Source organism: Amblyraja radiata, chromosome 7, assembly GCF_010909765.2.
Source record: "Amblyraja radiata isolate CabotCenter1 chromosome 7, sAmbRad1.1.pri, whole genome shotgun sequence".
Classification (NCBI taxonomy): Eukaryota; Metazoa; Chordata; class Chondrichthyes; order Rajiformes; family Rajidae; genus Amblyraja; species Amblyraja radiata.
Window position 1 is genome coordinate 69,814,434 of NC_045962.1, and position 22,610 is coordinate 69,837,043.

At 41.4% G+C, this 22,610-nt stretch overlaps 1 long non-coding RNA gene across 1 annotated transcript in view; it reads left to right on the forward strand.

Moving 5' to 3' along the window:
* The first annotated feature begins 8,044 nt into the window (after positions 1–8,044).
* LOC116975520 overlaps positions 8,045–22,610 on the forward strand; it is a 33,106-nt gene continuing 18,540 nt past the window's right edge. Inside the window, exon 1 of the long non-coding RNA XR_004412647.1 lies at positions 8,045–8,063. This is a non-coding gene — a long non-coding RNA (uncharacterized LOC116975520). The remainder of the gene's footprint in view (positions 8,064–22,610) is intronic.

Consider the following 22,610-nt stretch of genomic DNA (forward strand, 5'->3'; position numbering starts at 1 on the left):
GGGGAGAAGGGAGGAGAGGGGGAGAAGAGGGGGGGGGGGGGGGCAGAAGGAGTGGAAACACTTTTAAGAAGCCATACAACATTTTATAAAGTTTAGCGGGCATTTTACCTACCGGTCGGTTTTCCTTGGTCCTGAAAACTCCAATGAGCCAATTAAAATGTCCGGTCAACGAAGGAGTTTGCCTACGGCTGCCCTCGACTGCCAATAGCTACATAGCAACCCCACTCCACTGCACTACGATTCAAAAGACTATGCCAACCAATTTTTACTCGCGGAAAATTTTTCAACATGCTGACATATTTTCCTCGACCAAACTGAGGCTGCGAGTACGCGGGAACTTCTCTCGAGCATGAAGGAGAGTTCCAATGACCTCATAGGACCTCCTAGAATCACCTGTCGACCATGCTGCAAGTTTGAGTCGAGGGCAAACTCTTCTAAACTCGCAGATTAGGTCGCCGCAGTGGGACAGCCCCTTAATTTGCATCACTTCAATCCTTTTGTCTCACACCTGTTTTGATCTCTGGCCTTTGATCTGCCTATCAATCCCCCTCACCTGTGTTCACCTATTACCCAGCATGCTTTGTCCTGCCTCTCCTCGCTCCCAGCTTTTTTCCTCTCTCCCCCACTACAATCAGTCTGATGAAGAGTCCCGACCCGACACGTCACCCATCAATGTTCTCCAGAGATGCTGCCTGATCTACTGAGTTACTCTAGCACTTTGTGTTTTAAACTTATTTTTAAGCAATGTTAGGTGTAAATAGCACAATGTTGATAAACTAAGTAGTATATATAATATCACTATTTTAAACCAATTACAAAGTTCTTGCTATCTTCCATGATATACTGCACATGACAAAAATCGATCGTGCCACGCTTAATCTGTATAGCCTTATTTACAAAACTCTAAGGGCATACTAGACAAGCAAAGTGGAATATTAGCAAAGAAGTTACATTAAATGTTTTAAATTATGTTCCAGCTCTAAACAGATTTCTAACTGCCTCACTAGAAGAGTGCAAGTTGCTTGGCTGGTCAGCCTATTCAATGGGTAACCAACGGTTGTCTCGAGTGAGCATGCTTTTGGAATAAAGTAAGAATCACCAGCAGAATGCATACCTGATATTTAAAGTCAAGGTTTCAAATAAACCAAGTTACACTCCTTTTCCTGGCATGTTTTAAATGTCCTAAATTAAGTTGTTTGAACAGTCTTAATCTAGTTCCCAAAGGATATGAGTCAATAATACAAACATGCCATTCTTTAATTGGCACTAATTGGGGCAATTTTACTCAGTGGCAGTTGGAATAGTTGCTGTGGGAAATTACAATATGTTTATACAGTAGGGATTTCCCTTGTGGGCCTGATACTAAAACGTATTGTTGGGCCAGTTCAGAGATAAATTTAGAGATACTTGCATGTGATTTCTTTAACCAAGGCAATGCATGCGATTTACATAAAACGGCAGCCTATTATTTATTGTAACCATCCTAATGCCTTGACATCAAATAAACCTATTTTTGCCACTGCTCCACCCAATCCCTTGTACATCATCTCCTTGTACTTTTTGAAGTGCCCGCAAATCACCAGCAAATATTAGAGACATGCTGTTTTTTTTTTCTACTTCAACGACAGAAGTTAGAGTGATAATTTCAAAATACATCGGTTTTACAAATTGACCATGTCACATGCATTTTTCAAAACAAGGTCCAATGCAATTTCTGGTACATGACTTGCGTCACATGGGTCACCATGTTAGTAATGATAATAATGCATACATTATCTGCATGCTCTGATAATGCATGCTCTCCTCTCCCCATGGAATTATGGAGAGCAGACAAATAGTGCCATGGGAACTGCCTACCCCCTCCTTGCCTAAATACTTAAATGCTGTGAGTTTCTGCATTCACTAAAATCACAGGCAACATGTTCCAGATATCAAACATGCCCTTGGTATAGAAAGGAACTGCAGATGCTGGTTTACACCGCAGATAGACATGAAATGCTGGAATAACTCAGTGGGTCAGGCAGCATATCTGGAGAAAAGGAATAGGTGATGTTTTGGCCCGAAACACTTCTTCAGACTAAGAGTAAGAGGCTGAAGAAGGGTTTCGAACCAAAACGTTACCCATTCATTTTCTCCTGAGATGCTGCCTGACCTGTTAATTTACGCCAGCATTTTGTGCCCTTGGTATAAACTGATCTTCAAAACCTTTCTAAATCTCTTACCCATTAGCTTAAACTCATGCTCTCTAGTCAAACGTATTACTATTCAGGGGAAAAGTTTCTCACTATATATCACTCACATACGTTTGTACCAGGTCTCCTCTCTTCTGGGCTTTTTCCTTACTACATTGGCACATTACATTGAATGCCCTTGAGGTTTGATTGCCTCTTCAGTAATCAATGCATCAAAATAGAAATCCCACCAATCACCTCATCTCAGGAATGGCATAGATCCTTACATATGGCATGTTGTGTGTGCGGCCTCTCAACGTGTTGCGTTAATTAATTCATTTATTTTTCCAGTGGTTTCTATCAGGCATCAAACCTATTTACAACACATATTTAGCACATCAATAAGCTGGGAGATCCAATTTCCGAGCATTAATGCTGCAAATTAAAGTCTTCAATAACTAACATGTAAGGTGCAGAAAGTTGTTTCGACATCAAAGCCGGTTGATTCTTGACATGAGACTTTAAAGGATATTATACTTGAAGGGCAACAGTATGCCACTGAAGATCCTTCTTCCCTGTAGCTATCAAACTACAACTCCTCCCCCTTCTGTCGTTGGGTAGAGTGAGACTGACTACTCCCCCCCCCCCCCCCCCAATCTTTGCACCTTCCCCAAGCCTTTTCACTCGTCACTTTAATTTCTTGTTTCATGTATTTTGCTTTTTTTTTATGACTGTTGGCTGATCAATTTCCCTCCTGGGGTAAATAAACTTTTATCGTATCGTATTGTATCGTACCGATTGGGGAATAGGTACAGGCTAAGCGGAAGAGCCTGTGAGAAGAGGGGCATGAAAATGTGGGAGGACGAGAGAGTGATTCTGGTGCCTGAACCTTGGTTCAATATCAACAAGGACAACTCCCCATTGTTGGACTGTGAGTGAATAGATCCCATTTTCTCACAGTCTGACATTATTTATGTCTTCTGTCAGCACAAAGTTTGCTTGGCCACAGCACAAAAGTAGAAAGCAGCACATAATAAAAATTCCATTGCAAATTTAATAAAATATAGCAAGCCAAACCGCAGTGATCCATCAACGGCTATCCTTGTGTTTTCCATTAGTGGATGCCCCTATGCACCTTTGTCTTTCCTGGCATTTCAATGCATTGCTATATAATAGTTTGCAGCATGTTTGATGAAAAGCTGCAGATTTGTGATGGAAAAAAGACATGCAAAGTGCTGGAGTAACTAAATGTCTCAGGCAGCATCTCCGGAGAACATGGATAAGTGATGTTGCTGGTCGGGACCCTTCTTCAGACTTCAGACTTTTTTTGTAGATTTGGCTTGTGCGGGGGGGGGGGGGGGGGGGGGGGGGGGGGAATCAAGGATGAGAAGTTCTAGACATGGATAATCTTGAGTCTTCACCTTCACAACACAAGCATAGTAGCCTGGGCAGGGTAGGCTCACAAACAGTGCAAGGGCATGGTGTGGACTGGTATGAGTGGGAAGAAGAATGTCTTTGTCCTACGAGAGGGCAGTAAACATATGGTTCAAGAAGTCACCACCTTTTTAACAATCAGCGATCTCCTTGAACACTTGCATGTACAGCAATACTGAAAGCATTCTGAGGCTGCGTTACAGCACAAAACAAATATGCACCTTATTGTTTGTGCTGCAAATAAATCATTGGTCATCAAACATTGCTTTCTTTTTGGGCTCATCAAAGTGCTCATGAGAGTTGCCTGTAATTTCCACGCGACAAGGGTCTAAATTCTGCACAGACCATAGTGTGTGGCTAGAGTTAAACTGATCCATGCTGCTGGGCTTTGCACCGAGCCTCTCACTCAGCTCTGTTAAGAATAGAATAGAATATGTTTATTGTCATTGCACAAAACTGAGCAACGAAATTCCATTTGCTTCCCCTCCGTTACCCATATTTCATTGTTGCTGCCATTAGCCTGAATCAGTGGACTGATCCATTGCCTCCCCTGTCTGAATTCCCAGAAGCCGAACTGTTAGCATGCTCACCCACCGACATTTGCACTCCAATTATTGGGGGAAATTAAAGTCACACCGGGATGGCAGAATGGTGCAGCTGGTGGAGCTGTTGACTCACACAGCCAGAGACCCGGGTTCGATCTTGACCTCGGGTGCTGTCTGTGTGGAATTTGCACATTCTTCCTGGGAGTGCATGGGTTTCCTCCAGGTGCTCTGTTCAAACCGCAAAGACGTGGGGGGGTGTAGGCTAAGTGGTCTCTGTAAATTGCCTCTAATGTACATGGAGTGGATTGGAAAGTGGGACAGCATAGAGCCAGTGTGAAAGGGAGATCAATGGTCTGTGTGGACACAGTTGGCTGAAGGGTCTGTTTTCATGCTGTATCTTTCAAACAATTAATCACAATGAGGTGGAATCAAACCAATTCCATAGCAGGTAATAATGCAATGAAAAACTACAGGTTAAAAGAAAAAATATTGTGTGCTGTTCTGGCTGCCCCCTTACAGGAAGGATATGGCCTTGGAGAGATTTGCCCAGAATGCTGCCTGGATTGGCCTTTGAGTCAAACTTTGAGTCTTTTCTCTGAAATGTTGAAGGCTGTGATCTGTTGGAAGTACATACAATTATGAGAGGGATAGCTAGGGTTTTCCAGTGATGGAAATGCCAAAATTAAAGGGCATAGTTTGTAGATGAGGGGGGCAAATTTAAAGCAGATGTGCTGGGCAAGTCGTTTTACGCAGGGAGTGGTGGGCACCTGCAACACGCTGCCAGAAGTCTTGGTGAAGGCAGATGTGAAATTAGCGTTTGTCTATTTTAGATAAGCACATGGATATGCCAGGGATGAAGGGATATGGATCACATGCAGGCAGAGGAGGAGTTTAACTTTGCATCATGTTCCGAGTGACATTGTAGGCCAAAGGGCCTGTTCCTGTATGTACTGTTCTTTATTTGATATCAACAGCCTGCCACTCCTCATTGTAATATTGACTTAAAGTCCCAGTTGTGTTGAAGACACCGTTTTAGCATGAACTCCTTGAGGGTGATAACAGTTGACAATTCATAATGTTTTTGCACGTGTTGCTGGGAAAATAATGGCACGTTCACAACCCGTGATAAACATACAACTAAGAATTATTGTTTCCAGATAAAACAGACATTGTAAGAACGTGCGGGTCAACAGACTGGTTTATTGCTAACTTTGGTCAAATGGTGTACAATCCTGTGGAAATGGACATTGGCATGAAAAAAGTAGATTAACTTTCACACTGAGCCACCAGATCGGTTGGATTTGTATCAATGCAGCGACGTTTAAAAAGGGATGTTATAGAGCAGCTATTCTGCTGGTAATGGCAATGGCCAAAGTTCAGAAAATCTCAGTGGGCCTTCGTATCGAAGCAGGTTTTTGAAGCAGGTTTTTATTACTTTAACACAAAACCCGCAACGCTCTCTGCACACACACATAGAGGTTAATAAAAGAACAAATGGCATGGCCCAACAATTACACTGCAATTGTGCATTCTGCGCCCTCCGTCACTGAAGATGCCCTCTACTGTGGGTCAGTGGGGTGGGGGGGGGGGGGAGGGGAGCGGGGGAGGACTAAGCAAATCTACTGCATGTTATTTGAAACTCCAGTGCATGGCCATTGTTGGAGGTGGATGTCAGGATATGTGTTTAAGCCTCAAACACAATCCATACACATCCTTTTACAATATTCACTGCATATTTTAAAAAAAAGATCCATCAACTGGTGAATGTTTGAAGCAGCACTTTGCACTCCCTGTGTAAAAAAAACCTGCCCTGTACATCTTTAAATATGTCTCTCTCACCTTCAAGATATGTCCTCTAGTCTTTGACATTTTCATCCCTGGAAAAGCCTATCTATGCCTTTCCTTTAGTTTAATTTAGTTTAGTTTAGAGATACAGTTCGGAAACAGGCACTTCGACCCACCGAGTCCACGCCAACAAGCGATCCCCATACACTAGCACTATCCTACACACTTTACAAACTTTTGCGATGCCAGTTAAGCTACAAACCTGCACACCTTATGAATATGGGAGGAAACTGGAGCACCTCAGGGAAAACCCACAGGGTCATGGGGAGAACATACAAACTCCGTACAGACAGCACCTATAGACAGGATGAAACCCGCATCTCTGGTGCTGTAAGGCAGCAACTCTACCACTGCGTCACCATGCCTCCCTGATTTTATATACATTTCTATACTTCTAGCAGGTCTCCCTCAACCCCCTACCACCAAGACATTGCTGTCTATTTCCAATCTTCATTGGACCAGAATGATAATCTGATTTGGCATTTTAGTCTTCAGTTTTGTACATGGATCATTTTTAAGATAAGGAAACCCAAACACTCTGGATTTACAGTGGCAAACTGGAAGAAGAACCCAAAAGAACAACTTTAATTTGAGTAGAAATGTTTCAATAGTTAGTCGTCCCAATACACTTTGAAGAATTGGTAAATAAATGTTCAACTAAAATGATAGAATTTAGGTGGACTGGCCAAATCTTGGCCAGGGTAGGAGCTTATAAAGAGCATCTCAGTTGTACAACGTTGGAAACCAAATTCTCCAAAAATTCTGCTGCATACTCTAAGTGCTTGCTTTTTTCAGCCTTACATAAGGTATTGTTTGTCAAAATTGCTGGGTTAAGATCCACTCGACTTGACTTGACTTGACGTATTGATTTGGAGAAATGGATCTGAATCCTGCCACTGCAGCTGGGGAATTTAAATTGGAGGGATTAAATAAATCAGGAATATTTTTTTAAAAAAGTACAAGTATCGATGACCATACAGCTCACAAAGAAACACATATGTTTCGCTGAAGTCCTCCGGTGAAAGGAATCGGCCTTCATTACCTGGCCTGAACGACATGTGACCCAGGGGTTAACTGAAATGGCTGAGCAAGACACTCAATTCAAGAGCAAGGAGGAATGAGCACTGGCCTTGCTAATGATGTCTGGAACCTGCAGCTGAACAAGTAAAATAATAACCAGTTCACCAAACATTTTGAAACCAATAAAGTACAGTACTTTTTGAAGTGCAATCAATGTTGTAAAGTAAGAGCAGCTGTCATAAAATATTGCTGTCATAAAATAATCAGTTGCACTTTGTGAAATACATGTGGGAGTCATGAAAGGCTTAAGCTGCATTTTGTGGTTAAAAATTTCCCCCTGGTGCCTGACAGAGAACAGAATGGGGATTGAAATGAAAATGGTGGAGAGGTGTGGGAAAGCTAGTAAAGCATTTATTCCTCTGGAATCAAAACAAAAGTGCTTTAGGTTTGTAATTGAGAATGCCAAAGGTAATCCATTTATATCTGAAGAAGAGGATGTCTCCTTTACGTGATTGAACTGAAACAGTTTGGAAGGACATCTCAATCAACGCAAGCAAAACAATAACTCAGTTAAAGAGAAGAACGTGGGAGTATAAAGGCTCTCATTTCTTTCTCCACACACAAACAACTGAAAAAAGATTTTGGATATGAACTCCACCAGTCATTGTTCATTTCAGTTCCCCCATTATCAAATCAAAGCACTCCATTTTAAACTGGTAGAAATCTGTTTTCCATTTGAAAACAATGTTGATTAGCTAGTCTCTGGTGATTTGAGGGTTGGCAAAGAAATCTGTTGGCAAAAACACAGTTGAAACTGTTGCGTAAGCACTGATCCTCCAGTGAGTGCTTTAAACCGAGGAAGGTAGTCCCTAGATATTACACAAATATATTTTTGAAGACACAGGAAGCCTCTCCGTTTGTTTAAAATACTACCTGTAACCTTAACATCTGCTTGGAATCATAAAGAGCAAAAACATAAAGAAATCAGCAAGGCGGCTTCAGTAAAACACCCCTTTCGTTGCAACTTTGCTGACACGGAATGCAATTGGTGAGTTTGCTCTTAATGTCAGATTGACAAATGTTTTATGCAAAGTTATTTTACTTTGTAATCCATAGGGGTTTCTTGCAAAGTGTACTGACCGCTCAACATCAATGTGGGGCCAGCACTGTCATTTTTTCCATTTAGAGGTGGTCTTAACATTATAGATAAGTGCAAACGCAGGCCAGAAACCTGAGCTAATGCAGATTGGGTTAGCCTGAGCTGAGAGACACAAAAGCTTGGAATTTTTTAATGATGGAATTTGTGCTTTTTCAGCTGGAAACTCGCTTTTCCCATTGAAAAAAAACTTCACGATAATGTACGGGATCCCACGAAACTTCTATCAACTTGTGCTGCCCTCGGCCCCATGTGACTGCATGTCTCTTCTTAATATTTTTGTCAGACTAAAATACTGAGATGGATTCTCTGGTGTAAAGGTGATCTCTTCAGTGGACAGTCCAACTCTTCCTTCAGCCTGAATTTATTTTTGTTTTGTCATTTGGAATAAAGAACAATCTATCATAATATAGGCTGATTAAATATCCCAGAAATCTGCATCAATGTGCACAAGTTTGCAGATCTCTTCATTGTTGTGGAGGTCGGGGGGGGGGGGGGGGGGGGGGGGGGGAGGGGGAGATAACTAGAAAATATGTGGTGCAGGACAAGACCTGGCAGATGATGTCGAAGGTAGACAAAAATGCTGGAGAAAGCATCTATGGAGCGAAGGAAATAGGCAACGTTTCAGGCCGAAATTTCTTCAGACTGATGCGGGGGGGGGGGGGGGGGGTAGAAGAAAGGAAGAGGAGGAGCCAGAGGGCTGAGGGAGAGCTGAGAAGGTGAGGAGACAGAAAGGGCTACCGGAAATTGGAGAAGTCAATGTTCAAGCCGCTGGGGTGCAGACTGCCCAAGAATATGAGGTGCTGCTCCTCCAATTTCCGGTGGTGCTCACTCTGGCCATGGAGGAGGCCCAGGACAGAAAGGTTGGATTCGGAATGGGAGGGGGAGTTGAAGTGCTGAGCCACATGGCGATCAGGTTGGTTAATGCGGACCGAGCGGAGGTGTTCAGCGTAACGATGGCCAAGCATACGCTTGGTCTCACCGATGTAGATCAGCTGAAACTTAGAGCAGCGGATGCAATAGATGAGGTTGGAGGAGGTGCAGGTGAACCTCTGTCGCACCTGGAATGACTGCTTGGGTCCTTGAATGGAGTCGAAGGAGGAGGTAATGCAACACGTGTAGTAGCATCTCCTGCGGTTGCAAGGGAAAGTGCCTGGGGAGGGGGTGGGAAGGGTGGGAAGGGAAGAATTGACCAGGGAGTTATGGAGGGAGCGGTCTTTGCAGAAAGCAGACAGGAGGGGGGGGGGGGATGGGAAGATGTGGCGAGCGGTGGCGTCATGTTGGAGGTGGCGAAAATGACGGAGGATTATTTGTTGTATGTGACGGCTAGTGGGGTGGAAGGTGAGGACTAGAGGGACTCTGCTCTTGTTCCAAGTGGGGGGATGGGGAGAGAGAGCAGTGTTGCAGGGTATTGAAGAGACCCTGGTGAGAGCCTAATCTATGGTAGGGGAGGGGAACCCCCGTTCTCTGAAGAAATGAGGACATTTCCGATGCCCTGGTGTGGAACACCTCATCCTGGGAGCAGATGCGGCATAGACGGAGGAATTGGGAGTTGGGGATGGAGTCCTTACAGGAAGCAGGGTGTGAAGAAGTGTAGTCTAGATAGCCATGGGAGTCAGTGGGTTTATAGTGGATGTCGGGCAAAAGTCTATCACCTGCGATGGACATAGTGAGGTCAAGAAATGGTAGGGAAGTGTCGGAAATGGCCCAGGTGTATTTGAGTGCCAGATGGAAGTTAGTGGCGAAGTTGATGAAGTTAGTGAGTTGTGTGTGGGTGCAGGTGGTAGCACCAAGGATAAGTCGAAACAGGTGAACAGGGTTTTAGTGGGCAAAGTACAGACATAAAACCATAAACAAGCACCATTATCATCGTTGAAAACATCAACGGGCACGGTGCATACAATACTATATACGACAGCGATTGTAACTTCTACTGAAGTGTGGATGGCCGTTGACTCGCAAGGATCTCATCCGCTCCTTAACAGGTCTTTTTTTTGGTCCTGCTGGGGGTCCACAGCCCCCTCCTCACCTGGCAAACCAGGTGGGGAAGACGGTTTAGTCACCCACTATCCGACCATGGAGCAGGTAGCATGGGATTACATGGCACCCATGGTGGGGGGACCTCCCCCACCCCCCCCGACCTGAATGATCTGAAACAAGCACTGGGCCTCCACTCGTTGGAGTTTAGAAGGATGAGAGGACCCCTCATTGAAACTTACCAAATAGTGTAAGGCCTGACCAGAGTGGATGTGGAGAGGATGTTTACACTAGTGGGAGAGTCTAGGACCAGAGGGCACTGCCTCAGGATAAAAGGACGACCTTAAGAATAGAGATGAAGAGGAATTTCTTTAGTCAGACGGTGGTGAATCTGTGGAATTCATCGCCACAGACAGCTGTGGGGGTTGTCATTAGGTATTTTTAAGGTGGAGATTGATAGATTCTTGGATAGTACGGGTGTCAAGGGTAATGGGGAGGAGGCTGGAGAATGGGGTTGAGAGGGAAAGATAGATCAGCCATGATGAAATGGCGGAGTAGACTCAATGGGCCAAATGGCCCACCTGCTTCTATCACTTACAAATTTATGAACATAAAAGGAGAGAGAAGGATGTGAGGTAAAGAAAGAAGAGAAGTGAAATGGGAAGCCAGAGGAAGAGATATAGGTGGAAAGAGACAGGGGCAAGGGGAGAGGGGAGAGGGGCGTGGGGGCAATATAGTGGGAGAAATGGATGTTATTCCCTTATCATGTATCTGTACACTATGAATGGCTCAATTGTAATCCTGTGTTGTCGTTCCACTGACTGATGAGCACACAACAAAATCTTTTCACCGTTCCTCGCTGCACGTGACGTGACAATAAACTAAACTAAACTAAATGGATGCGCATCTGGGTAGGGCACAGGAAAGAAAGGGGAAAAAAGTTGAGGAGATTGGGGGTGGGTTGTTATCTACAATTAGAGAATTCAATGATCATACCTTCATGTTGTCAGCATTCATACCGTTGGGTTGATTTAAAGTGATTAACAGATTAACCAGGGAAGATTTATTTTTTTCATTCAGAAGAAAGTGAAGATCAAGAACTCTTTTCTCCAAAGCATAGGGGAGGCAGAAACTTTCAGTACACCTAAGAAACATTTGGATATGGACCTGAATTGTCATCATTTACAAGACGATGAGTCAAGAAGCAGAAAACGGGATCAGGTGGAATAGCACTTCTATGGTGGTACTGATGCGGCACTGTAGTATAATAATAATTTTACCTGCTTTAGCAATGCAGTGGCCGAGACTAATGATCTGGAGACAGGAGTTCAAATCCCACCACAGCAGCTGGGGGATTTAAATGTAGTTAATTAAAGAACCTGCAATAAAAAGCTAATATCAGTAATGAAAATGCTAGATTGTCATAAAAAAACATCTGGTTTACTAATGTCCTGCGGGGACAGAAATCTTCCCTCATTTTTGAGCCAGTTCTATCTGTGACTCCAGATTCACAGTGATGTGTTTGACTCTCAAACGTCTTTATATAATGACTTAGCAGTACCCACATACACCGGGGGAAAGTGGGCCTGCAATGTACCCACATGGGAGTAAAAAGACATCGTAATGAAGTAGGTCAATACTGGGAGGACTCAACAGGTCACACAACATCTATGAAGAAAGTTAGAACAAACATTTCAGGTTAATGTCCTTCTAATTGGTGATAAGATGCAGAGAAATTGGGAGAGGAGGAGAACATGAAATGGAATATTGGTGATATGGGAGAAAGCAAATGAGAATTTTGTTACCTGAGAAACCCCCTGTTGACCTGGGAAAATTATGTCACTTTCACCATTGGTCCAACAACATTCACATTTCAGCCTAGAAAATATATCATGCCTCCACCTCCTCAGAAGGCTAAAGAAATTTGGCATGTCTCCAATGACTCTTACCAATTTGCACCAAAGAAAACATGCTATACAAATGCATTATAGCTTGGTATGGCAATAGCTCTGTCTGTGAATGTAGCCCAGTCCATCATGCAACCAGCCTCCCCACCATCAATTCTATCTACACTTCACATTGCCTTTGAAAAACAGCCAATACAATCAATGGCAACTCACACCCCAGTCATTCTCTCTTCTCCACTCTCCCATCAGGTAGAAGATAAAAAACTTTGAAAGTACATTTCACCAGATTCAAGAACATCTTCTTTCCCGCTGTTACTTGAACTTTTCTAATCTGTACTTTCTCTGTAGGTGTAACAATATATTATGCACTCTGTTTATTTTCTTTTTTTCATGATATGATGTACTCTTGTATGGATAGCATGCAAAACAAAGCTTTTCGCCATATCTTGGTACGCATGATAATATTAAACCAATAGCAATTAGATTAGTCGACAAATACTCTATTGAACCTCTACAGGCATACAATAGAGAGCATACTGATTGGTTGCACCATGGCCTGGTTTGGTAAGTTGGACATCCAGGAATGAAGGAGACTACAGACAGTGGTAGACATTGTCTGGCCCATTACAGGTTCTAATCTTCCCACATTCAAAGGAATCCATAAGAGACAATGCCTCAAAATGGCACCCAATATCATCACATCACCCTGGCCACGCTCTTATTTTGCTATTCCATTGGGAAGATGATACAAGAGCCTGAAAATTCTGACCACCAGGTTCAAGGACAGCGTCTTCTTGGCAATCATCAGGCACTTGCACACGATAGAACAGTAATCTCAGCATCTATGATCTTCTATGGACTGTGTCTTTGGTTGTACTATGGACTTTAATTTTGCACTATTATGGTTACCTACTATTGTTATCAATTTATTTCATTATTATATATTTACCTGCGGGTATTGAGGTTAAGGCCTGTTAACTTGAAGCAAGTAAGAATTCCATTGTTCCATTCCCAATACATATGACAATTAAGCACCCTTGACACTCTTGACCCTTGAATTCTTACTGGCCCTAAATCCTGGAATTCCTTTCCTGAAAATCCTGCAGTTTCTCTTTCACAACAGGGGGTTTAATAACACTAATTCACCTAACCACAAGCTACCTAAGGGAAATTAGGGATTGGTATTGAATCCTACCAATATCCCTTAAAAGGAAAAGATGTATGGAAGGAATGTGTTTTGGTTGCAAGCTCTAAACATTTGTCAAATTTACACATCCATTTGCAGTTAATGAAATCAAGGGCAGTCATTTATCACAAGGAAGTGAAGACTGCTTCCTATCGTCTCATCTTTGGTCTACTATCTTTCCTAATTTCCACGTTCTGACAGTTGTAGCCTCCTATGTAGCAGGTGCTCATCACCTGGTCAGAAGCCTCAGCTTTGGACCACATTCAAGAAGGCTCTTAGTCTAGAATTGACTAGAGTCTAGACTTCCTGGCCAACATTTTTTTAAAACAACCAAAACACACTCCTTGTTATTCAATATAATGAGTGATCATGCACACTTCTGTAGGCTGGCACTGCCTATCGAAATATCTGTTCAATCCTGCAGTTGTTAGCATTTATTGACTTGAGTTCTCCAGATAACTGTGCAACTTCCACTGCCACACAGCCTCTCCTCTCCACCCATTCACCTTTCAGTTTCCCACCCATTGAGACTGATCACTCATCAAGAGTGTTTTAATGTCATATATCCCAGATAGATTATAGTCATATGTCCCAGATATGTCCCAGGCAGTATTTTCTCTTCCTTGGATCTTTTTTTTTAATCACACCAAAATTCTGCTATCTGTACATCTTGTCAGTGAACTTGGAATAACATGGTACATCCCGTCATTCAATCTGAAACATATATGTTTTTAACAATCTCAGAAGGCTAAAACTTTCAATTATCCTATGGGATTTATTTGGATAAATTTAAGCATCAGTTATTTTACAATTAAAATTGTAGCTCAATTGGGACAATCTACTTTCACAACTTTAATATCTACTTAGACAAAAATGCTAGAGAAACTCAGCATCTATGGAGCGAAGGGAATAGGCAACGTTTCGGGTCAAAACCCTTCTTCAGACCCTTTTAATATCTATTTATTAGACAGAGAGAAAAGGGAATTTATATTTAATTGGTAAACCACCCCCTTTTATGTTTATCCTTTAATTAACATTTTAAATACAACAAGGCTAAAATAGGCATGTGGACAAATGAAATACATTTGTTGCAGAAAATGACCAAACAGACAGCAAAGTTTATGCTGATTCTGCACTTGCCTCTACCACAACATATGAGTTTGTTTGACACCAGGAACTGCAGATGCTGGAATCAAGCATTTTGTGTCTGCTTGCAGTATACTTTTGGTTTGTGATGAAGCTTGTGCTTTTGAAGAGCTGCTATTTGAAATGTTACTAAAAAAAACAAATCACATCTATGGGTCTTTTGTACTTTCACAGCCGCCGGCTATGCTTAATCTCACTTTGCCTCTCTATTCACTTTTTCAGTGAATGCACTACAATGCTAAATGATGGTATGGTAGCCGCAGTCAGTCATAAGTGCATTTTAAAACTACTTAATTTGCGCTGCTCACAGTGTAAATTTTGACTGTGCCAATCCATGTTAGATCACACCAGCAATAATTTACATTTGCCCAATGTACAAGGCAATAAAAGACTCCTGTGCTGATTAAATGTTGAGGCCATGGGGCACAGGACATGGGAGATAATGTTTCAGGCAATATATCTGAAGGGTTCTGCTGACGTGTTTTGTTTGCTTTTGGTGGCTATTGGGACTGATGGGGTGCATCCTGCAAATTAAAGTTCTCTGTGCCTTTTCAAAACTGTATGGGCCAGTGAGCTGGATGCAGAGTGGGGCTTGCAACTGGTCTTAGAGTAAATTGTCCATTATATAGCAAGCAAAACTAATTTCTGTTCCAAAAGCTGAGGAAACAAAAACTGATGGCAACATTTACAGACATTTCTCCCAACGGAACCACTGTAATTTATCCCGGACCATGCAGTCAGTAGGATGTAGTTGCAAATAAAATCTCCATAAAATTAGTCTCAGTCTTATGGTCACCAGACTTGGTTGACAGTGAATTATTGAATCATCGCAGCTTTCGCAGTAAGGTCATAAGGTCATAACTAATAAGAGCAGAAGTAGGCCATTCAGCCCATCAAGTCTACTTCACAATTCATCTATCTCTCCCTCCTAACCCCATTCTCCTGCCTTCTCCCCATAACCCCCGACACCCCTTAATAGTGTTTTTTATTATTTTTATGCAGTTTGTCTTGTCTTCATTTCAAATATTCCTGAAATCTGCTAATCAGGTATCAAGTTTAGGTTTTTGGTTTAGGTTTAAGTTTAGGTTTGTTATTGTCACGTGAAAATATTTTTAGGTAAGGCTAGTGAAAGGCTTTGTTTTGCATGCTATCCAACAGCTCAGATACACCGTACATAAATATAATCAAGCCAAACGCATGATAGAGCAAAGGGGAGGATATACATAGGGTGCAAAATATAGTTACCTGTATTGTAGTGCATTGTAGTGTATCAGTATCTAAAAAGACACAAAGTGCTGGAGTAAAGCTCAGTAGGTCAGGCAGCATCTTTGGAGAAACTGGATGTGTGATAATTCAGATGGAGATTAGTTTTCAGACCTTCTACATCAATATCAATGTATTGTTACAATGTTCAATCTATAGTTTATTGAAAGCTGTACATATTTCCTATTAACTAAATCGTATCTATTCATGAGAGTTGATAAGTAATCATGTGCGCTAAAGCAATGAAATGCATACACATTTGATTGATGTCCCTTCTGTTAAAAAAAATACTTAACCTTAAAGCCCTGTCCCACTGTACGAGTTCATTCAAGAGCTCTCCCGAGTTAAAAAAAAAATCAAACTCGTGGAAGCACATAGAATGCACGTAGCGTGTATGTCGGAGCTCGGGGACGTCTCTTAGTGGCTCGTAACGCTAACGGCAGGTACTCGGGAAACATGGTAAGCTCGGGAAGACTCGTGAAGATTTTTCAACATTTCAACTTGGGAGAACTCTTGAATGAACTGGTACAGAGGGACAGGGCTTTTAAGATATCTGGATTATCCAATAATTTAAAAATGTAGTCCTGGGATTTGGTCTCATCTAGCAAATTTTGCATAGTGACTAATCCTTGCTGTCTGGTAGATGATGTTTAGTTTGGTCCACCAAACTTGCTGTCTGGTAGATGATGTTTAGTTTGGTCCACCACCAGGGGCGCGCGCGATTGGCAGCCCCACCTACAGTCTGTCTGTTTTTTCATCTTTTTTTAATTTTAAATTTGTGTTAATATGTTAAAAGATTGTGTAAATGTTCTCCGGTTTGTTTTATGTGGGGGGGAGGGGGTGAGGGAGGGGGAATGTTTTTTTTTTCAGATCTTACCTTGCTGGAGATGCAATTACATTTCGGATCGTGTCTCCGGTCGCTTTGCGGCCTACCACCGATGAAGCTGGAGGCCTCCTCGGACTGACCTTGAGTGCCCCCGTGGGGTGTGGACTTAACATCGGAGTCGATCCCTTCCCTGGGATCGGTCCCACCGCCGCCTGCGGACTTTACATCGGGAGCTAGCAGTCTTGGGAGAGGCCGAGTCGGGAAGCTCCAACGTCGCGGGAGGTTCGATCAGCACCGACGCGGGGTTTGATCGGCGGCGCAGAGGAGCTGACATCTCCCTGATGCAGGAGCTGATCGCCCCGACACGGAGGGCCCAAACACCGCCGGCTACGGAAGTCAGGATCGTCCGGTCAACAGAGGGCTCGTGGCCCCCGACCGCAGGAGAGCTAAGGGAAGAGATTTAATTTTTTTTCACCTTCCATCACTGTGAGGAATGTGGAGGAGTCACTGATGTGGATGTTCATGGTAAAATGTGTTTTGTGTGTTCCGTTGCTGTTTATTGTGTGACTGACTTGGCAAATGAAATTCCTCGTATGTTGCAAAACATACTTGGCTAATACAGTATTATTGTGATTGTTTAGTTTTAGAATTACAGCGTGGAAACAGGCCCTTCAGTCAACCGTGTCCATGCTGACCAGCAATCACCCCATACATTAATTCTATCATACACACTAGGGACAATTAACAGAAGCCACTTAACCTGCAAACGTGTATGTCTTTGGAATGTGGGAGGAAACCGGAGCACCCGTAGAAAACCTACGTGGTCACAGGAAGAATGTACAAACAGCACCCATTGTCAGGATCGAACCTGGGTGTCTGGCGCTGTAAGACTGCAACTCTACCACTGTGCCACTGCGCTGCCCCTATTTTGAAACATGTTGAATCATGTTCCTGAAATGCTGTAGTCTACAAGGTGCAGGGGCACCCACTGGTGTATTAGAAAGGGAGCACCAGGATTCTGACCCACAGCAATGCAAGGATGCTGACAGATGTCTAATCTTGAATGATACACGGCCTAAGACGGAACTTAGTTGTGATGGCTGTCCTATGCATCTGATGTACTTGTCTGCTGCATTGCAGAGGACTTGAGTTTGGGATTTGAAGCTTAAGATAACTCATTGCATTATGTCCTGACGATAAGATAGACTGCAGACCCAGCCTGGGAAGCGAATATGGATGGAGTGGAATTTTAAGATTAAGGATGGGGCCCTGATCAAGCAAATAGCCGTATCATGGATCATGCTAATCACCCCGACTGTTATTGCAACACCATGTATTCAGAGAAGTTGAAAGCAAATCCATCACACTTCTTATTTGCTTTGGAAATTTTTTCGATTCCGTAGGTCAGACATTCACAACAAATCACCTACCTTTTGACTTGCTTTCATGGTTATAATATTTATATGGCTGGTCTAGTTGAATTTCTGGTTGATGACATTCCCCAAGGAAAGAAAGGAGGACTTCCATTTTTACTTTGCCCTTACAACACCAGGACATACCAACTATTTACAACTGCAGAGCATCTGAAGTGCAATATTACAGTTTTAATATTTTGAAGGTATCAAGGTTGGTGATGGCATTGCAATAAATATCATGAGAGCCACAGTTTAGATCTTCCCCTATTGATTGCACAGTGAAATAAGGTTGTTTGCAAATAATTGGGAGATTAATTACACTTATATTTTTCAGTGTTTTGTGGTAAATCATAATGTTATAATATTATAAGATGCAAATGGATGCAATACTACATGAAATTGAGTATAAACATTAAAAACATGACTTTATTTATAGACTGGGCATATAAAATACAACTGTATCATAAAATATGACTGTTAAGTAACTAACATTTTTTAGATCAATAACAATGCTTTATGATGAGTTCCATTTAATGAGTGCATAACTAAACATAAGGCCATACCTTGATTTACAGCCATTACATTTTACACAATGTTCATTATTTGGTTTAAGCACATTTATCCAGTCAGCAGAAGTTAGATATTGGCCAAAATATACCAATCCAATTGATTAAATTTATAACCATATTTCCATATACCTTTAGGAGAAGAGTAGGTGAATCAAGGACCAGTGGACATGGGTTTAAGGTGAAGGGGAAAAGATTTAATAGGAATCTGAGGGGGTAACTATTATTCGCGCAATGGGTGGTGTATGGAACAAGCTGCCAGAGGAGGTAGTTGAGGCAGGGACTACTGCAACATTTAAGAAACAATTAGACAGGTGCATATATCGGGCAGGTTTAGAGGGATAAGGGATGGCTGACGTGGGCAAGTTGGGCCGAAGTGCCTGTTTCCATGCTGTATGACTCTATGACTGTGACTCTGAGCTTAAAGAATTGGATTTAAGCAGACCCAGAATGTTGTTGGGAGACAGGGAAAGTGAAATATGATTTAAAAGCCAGAATTTATTTTCCATCCAACATTCTGAGGTCATGTTCAATGAAGGAAAATCTTCTCCAAATTTCACGTGACTGATATCATGTTTTGTTTGTTATGTCACAAATCTTTTAACATGTGGCGATCTGAGTTTCATGAAATATTTTTACAACTTTCATGAACCAAAAATTGGAAGCTAAGACAATTGAAGGACCGTAATACAGTCTTAGGTTTTTGGGTCTCCTGATTGAGGCAAACTGTCCATCTCTCTTTTTTCTACAAAATAAAATCACTTCATTTTTTCTTACTAATACTGTCTAATAATTCCCGTCCCTTCTCCTCTCTACCTCTGTAATAAAAGATTTAAAACAAAATGAAAACATAAAACAGCTTCAGGCAATCCTGAGGGGCTTTAAGCATATATATATCGCTACGGAGGGGTTAAATAAGTTCATCCATGCCCTGAAATGAATGGCTCCTTCAGCACATTCCAAACTATGGACTCAATGCTGGGAACAGCAGGACCACTATTTTTTTGTCACAAAAACAATCTTCGGAGAGCTTCGATAAAATACATAGATTGTTTTTTATTCCTTTGCATCGGGCAGTGATTCCTCAATAATAATAAGCCATTTTTGCCTTTTTTCTGTTCTGCATTGCCAATGTGTTCCAGGTTAGTTCCCTCAATTTACAAGTGGAACTTGTAGCTGGAAATGGTTTAAGCATAATGCTACAATGCCTTTGCAGCTTTTAAAGCACGTCAGTAGCAATCAGTATGTTATAATTAACAATTTATTGAACAAGTAATAAAATGACTGTCAGATTACTTCTTAAAGCAGCAGAATAAAATGGGTAATAAATAGCATTGGCTCGACAAATTGCACAGTAATAGAAATGTTCTTAAGATTTATAGAGTGCAAAAAGATGGATGTGCTATTAGTTAAGAAGCATAAGCCTAACTAAGTTCTGTTTATTGAAGTGATTTTGCCATATGGGTCAAAATCTGCAGAGCCAAGTACTAAATTCTAATTTCATCTCATTTGTCCCATTTTGGGTGGTCATTCAACTAGCTTCAGAAAGTAGCAAAGCAGTTCAAATGATTTTTTTCACTCTATTGATGCCTCCTTAATCATTAACAGTTCAGTAAAACCCTCATAAAAGACATTTGAAATGTTACAAGGGGAAAGTTGGTTTTACGAGCAGATTGATCGTGTCAGGGACTGGATTTCTCCACCTTTAGCAGTTGGAGTGGAATAGATGATATCCCACATGAGAACAATTTCTCCTTATGCACCAATTGTTGGATCAGCAAGCAGAATTCAAAGGGCAAAAGATCTTCATAGCAGCAAAAGCAGCACAACAAATATGTTAAAATTGGCACCTTTCTCAGCTTTTCAGTCAATCTGCTCCTTAATAAGTTGCTCAGATGTGTAACTCGAAACGATGCATCCAGTAATGTATTGTGGCTTGTGACTTTTATTTACTCCCTCTCAGCAATCTAGATTTTAGCAGAGTAGTTACATAAATTGAGAATGTAAAAAAAAAACACTATTAACTGAGAATATTTACCACTTTTTACAAGAAATGATACTTCAATATTAACATATGAATACATAATGTTTATTTTTATTTCAGTGGAAGATTATAAGCAAGAAGACAAGGATATTTGTGTGAATTTGTTAATGTTTGCACAACATGACTTCAAATCAAAAATAAAGGCCTCAATTGTTGAGACAGTCAACTTTGAAATGATTGGCCAAATGCAGTCATTATTTTCTATGATATATTTAAATCAGACAGAAGAAAAATGCCACATTCTAGATGTAGATTTTAGCTTTTATTTGAACAATTTTTTCACCAATGCACAAAATGAGCTGGGGTGACGATGACAGTATATGGCCATTAAGTCATTAAGTGTCTGCATCTTCCAAAACTTTTCTGTCACAGCCACTCTTCAAAACATTTTATGTTCAAAGGGCTTTTATTTTAGTTCTCGCAGAAGCTGCTCCTTCCAATTATTACTTTGTTATCACAATGATGTGATTTGCAAGTGATGTCTTATTAGGAAATGCTGTGTCGTCCTTAGAGGACACTAAATGTTATCTTTGGTCATGATTGACTTCATTTGCTGATATTTCAAAGGAAAAATACATTTCAGAAGAAGCCTGGAAAGAATTGATGGTGCATAACATAATTTTGAGGGATCTATTACAATTTAAGCATTATTGATCTATGCATTTGTTAAAATAAAAGAGACACTCTCTCCGCGCACTCTATTCATTTAGTATAGATCACCAAAAAAAAATGAGTACCTTCAAATTTAAAGATTGTAACTTTTACTGTACCACTCTACTGCTTTTTTTTAAATTGCTGTTTTTTTCCCTTTTTCCTTCCGCCCACAATATTTAATATGTAAAAGAATATGTGATTGTTCCATTCTGTTTGTAGTTTGTTTGGTTGTTTGTTTGTTTGTCTTTTTGCACAAAGTCCGCGAGCATTGCCACTTTTCATTTCACTGCACATCTCACGAGTATGTGACAAATAAACTTGACTTGACTTGACTTAACTTTACCTTAAGTCCAAAGCAAGCATGCATTCTATGTACCATTCCATGCATGAACTTAAAAAAATAGCTGCAAATATGTTGTGCATTAAACAAATATATCATGAAAGGAAACTCCAAAGCATTTAGTATTTTAACTGAACTGTAGGTGCTATTATAAGTTGGAGAAAGTGAACAGTCAAGCTCTAATAAACAGTTATCGGTTGTTGCTGGTGGCGATCTCGCTTGCTCAGGGAAAATATCTGCTATGGATAAGAGAAAGGGTTGTAGGTGTGTACATCATAGCTGGAAAGTCCAATGCTCCATTCATAGACTTTCTGGTAGACATGAACAGTGGTTGATGGGATTTTCAGGCTGCAGGTGACTGGGTCATTTCCCTTCCCTTTCTTGTCTTCTACTTGTGCATATAAAAGTGGATAAGTCTCCAGGTCCGGACAGGATATTCCCTAGGACATTGAGGGAAGTTAGTGTAGAAATAGCAGGGGCTATGGCAGAAATATTTCAAATGTCATTAGAAACGGGAATAGTGCCGGAGGATTGGCGTACTGCGCATGTTGTTCCATTGTTTAAAAAGGGGTCTAAGAGTAAACCTAGCAATTATAGACCTGTTAGTTTGACGTCAGTGGTGTGCAAATTAATGGAAAGAATACTTAGAGATAATATATATAAGCATCTGGATAAACAGGGTCTGATTAGGAACAGTCAACATGGATTTGTGCCTGGAAGGTCATGTTTAACTAATCTTCTTGAATTTTTTGAAGATGTTACTCGGGAAATTGATGAGGGTAAAGCAGTGGATGTTGTGTATATGGACTTCAGCAAGGCCTTTGACAAGGTTCCTCATGGAAGGTTGGTTAAGAAGGTTCAATGGTTGGGTATTAATGGTGGAGTAGCAAGATGGATTCAACAGTGGCTGAATGGGAGATGCCAGAGAGTAATGGTGGATGGTTGTTTGTCAGGTTGGAGGCCAGTGACGATTGGGGTGCCACAGGGATCTGTGTTGGGTCCACTGTTGTTTGTCATGTACATCAATGATCTGGACGATGGTGTGGTAAATTGGATTAGTAAGTATGCAGATGATACTAAGATAGGTGGGGTTGCGGGTAATGAAGTAGAGTTTC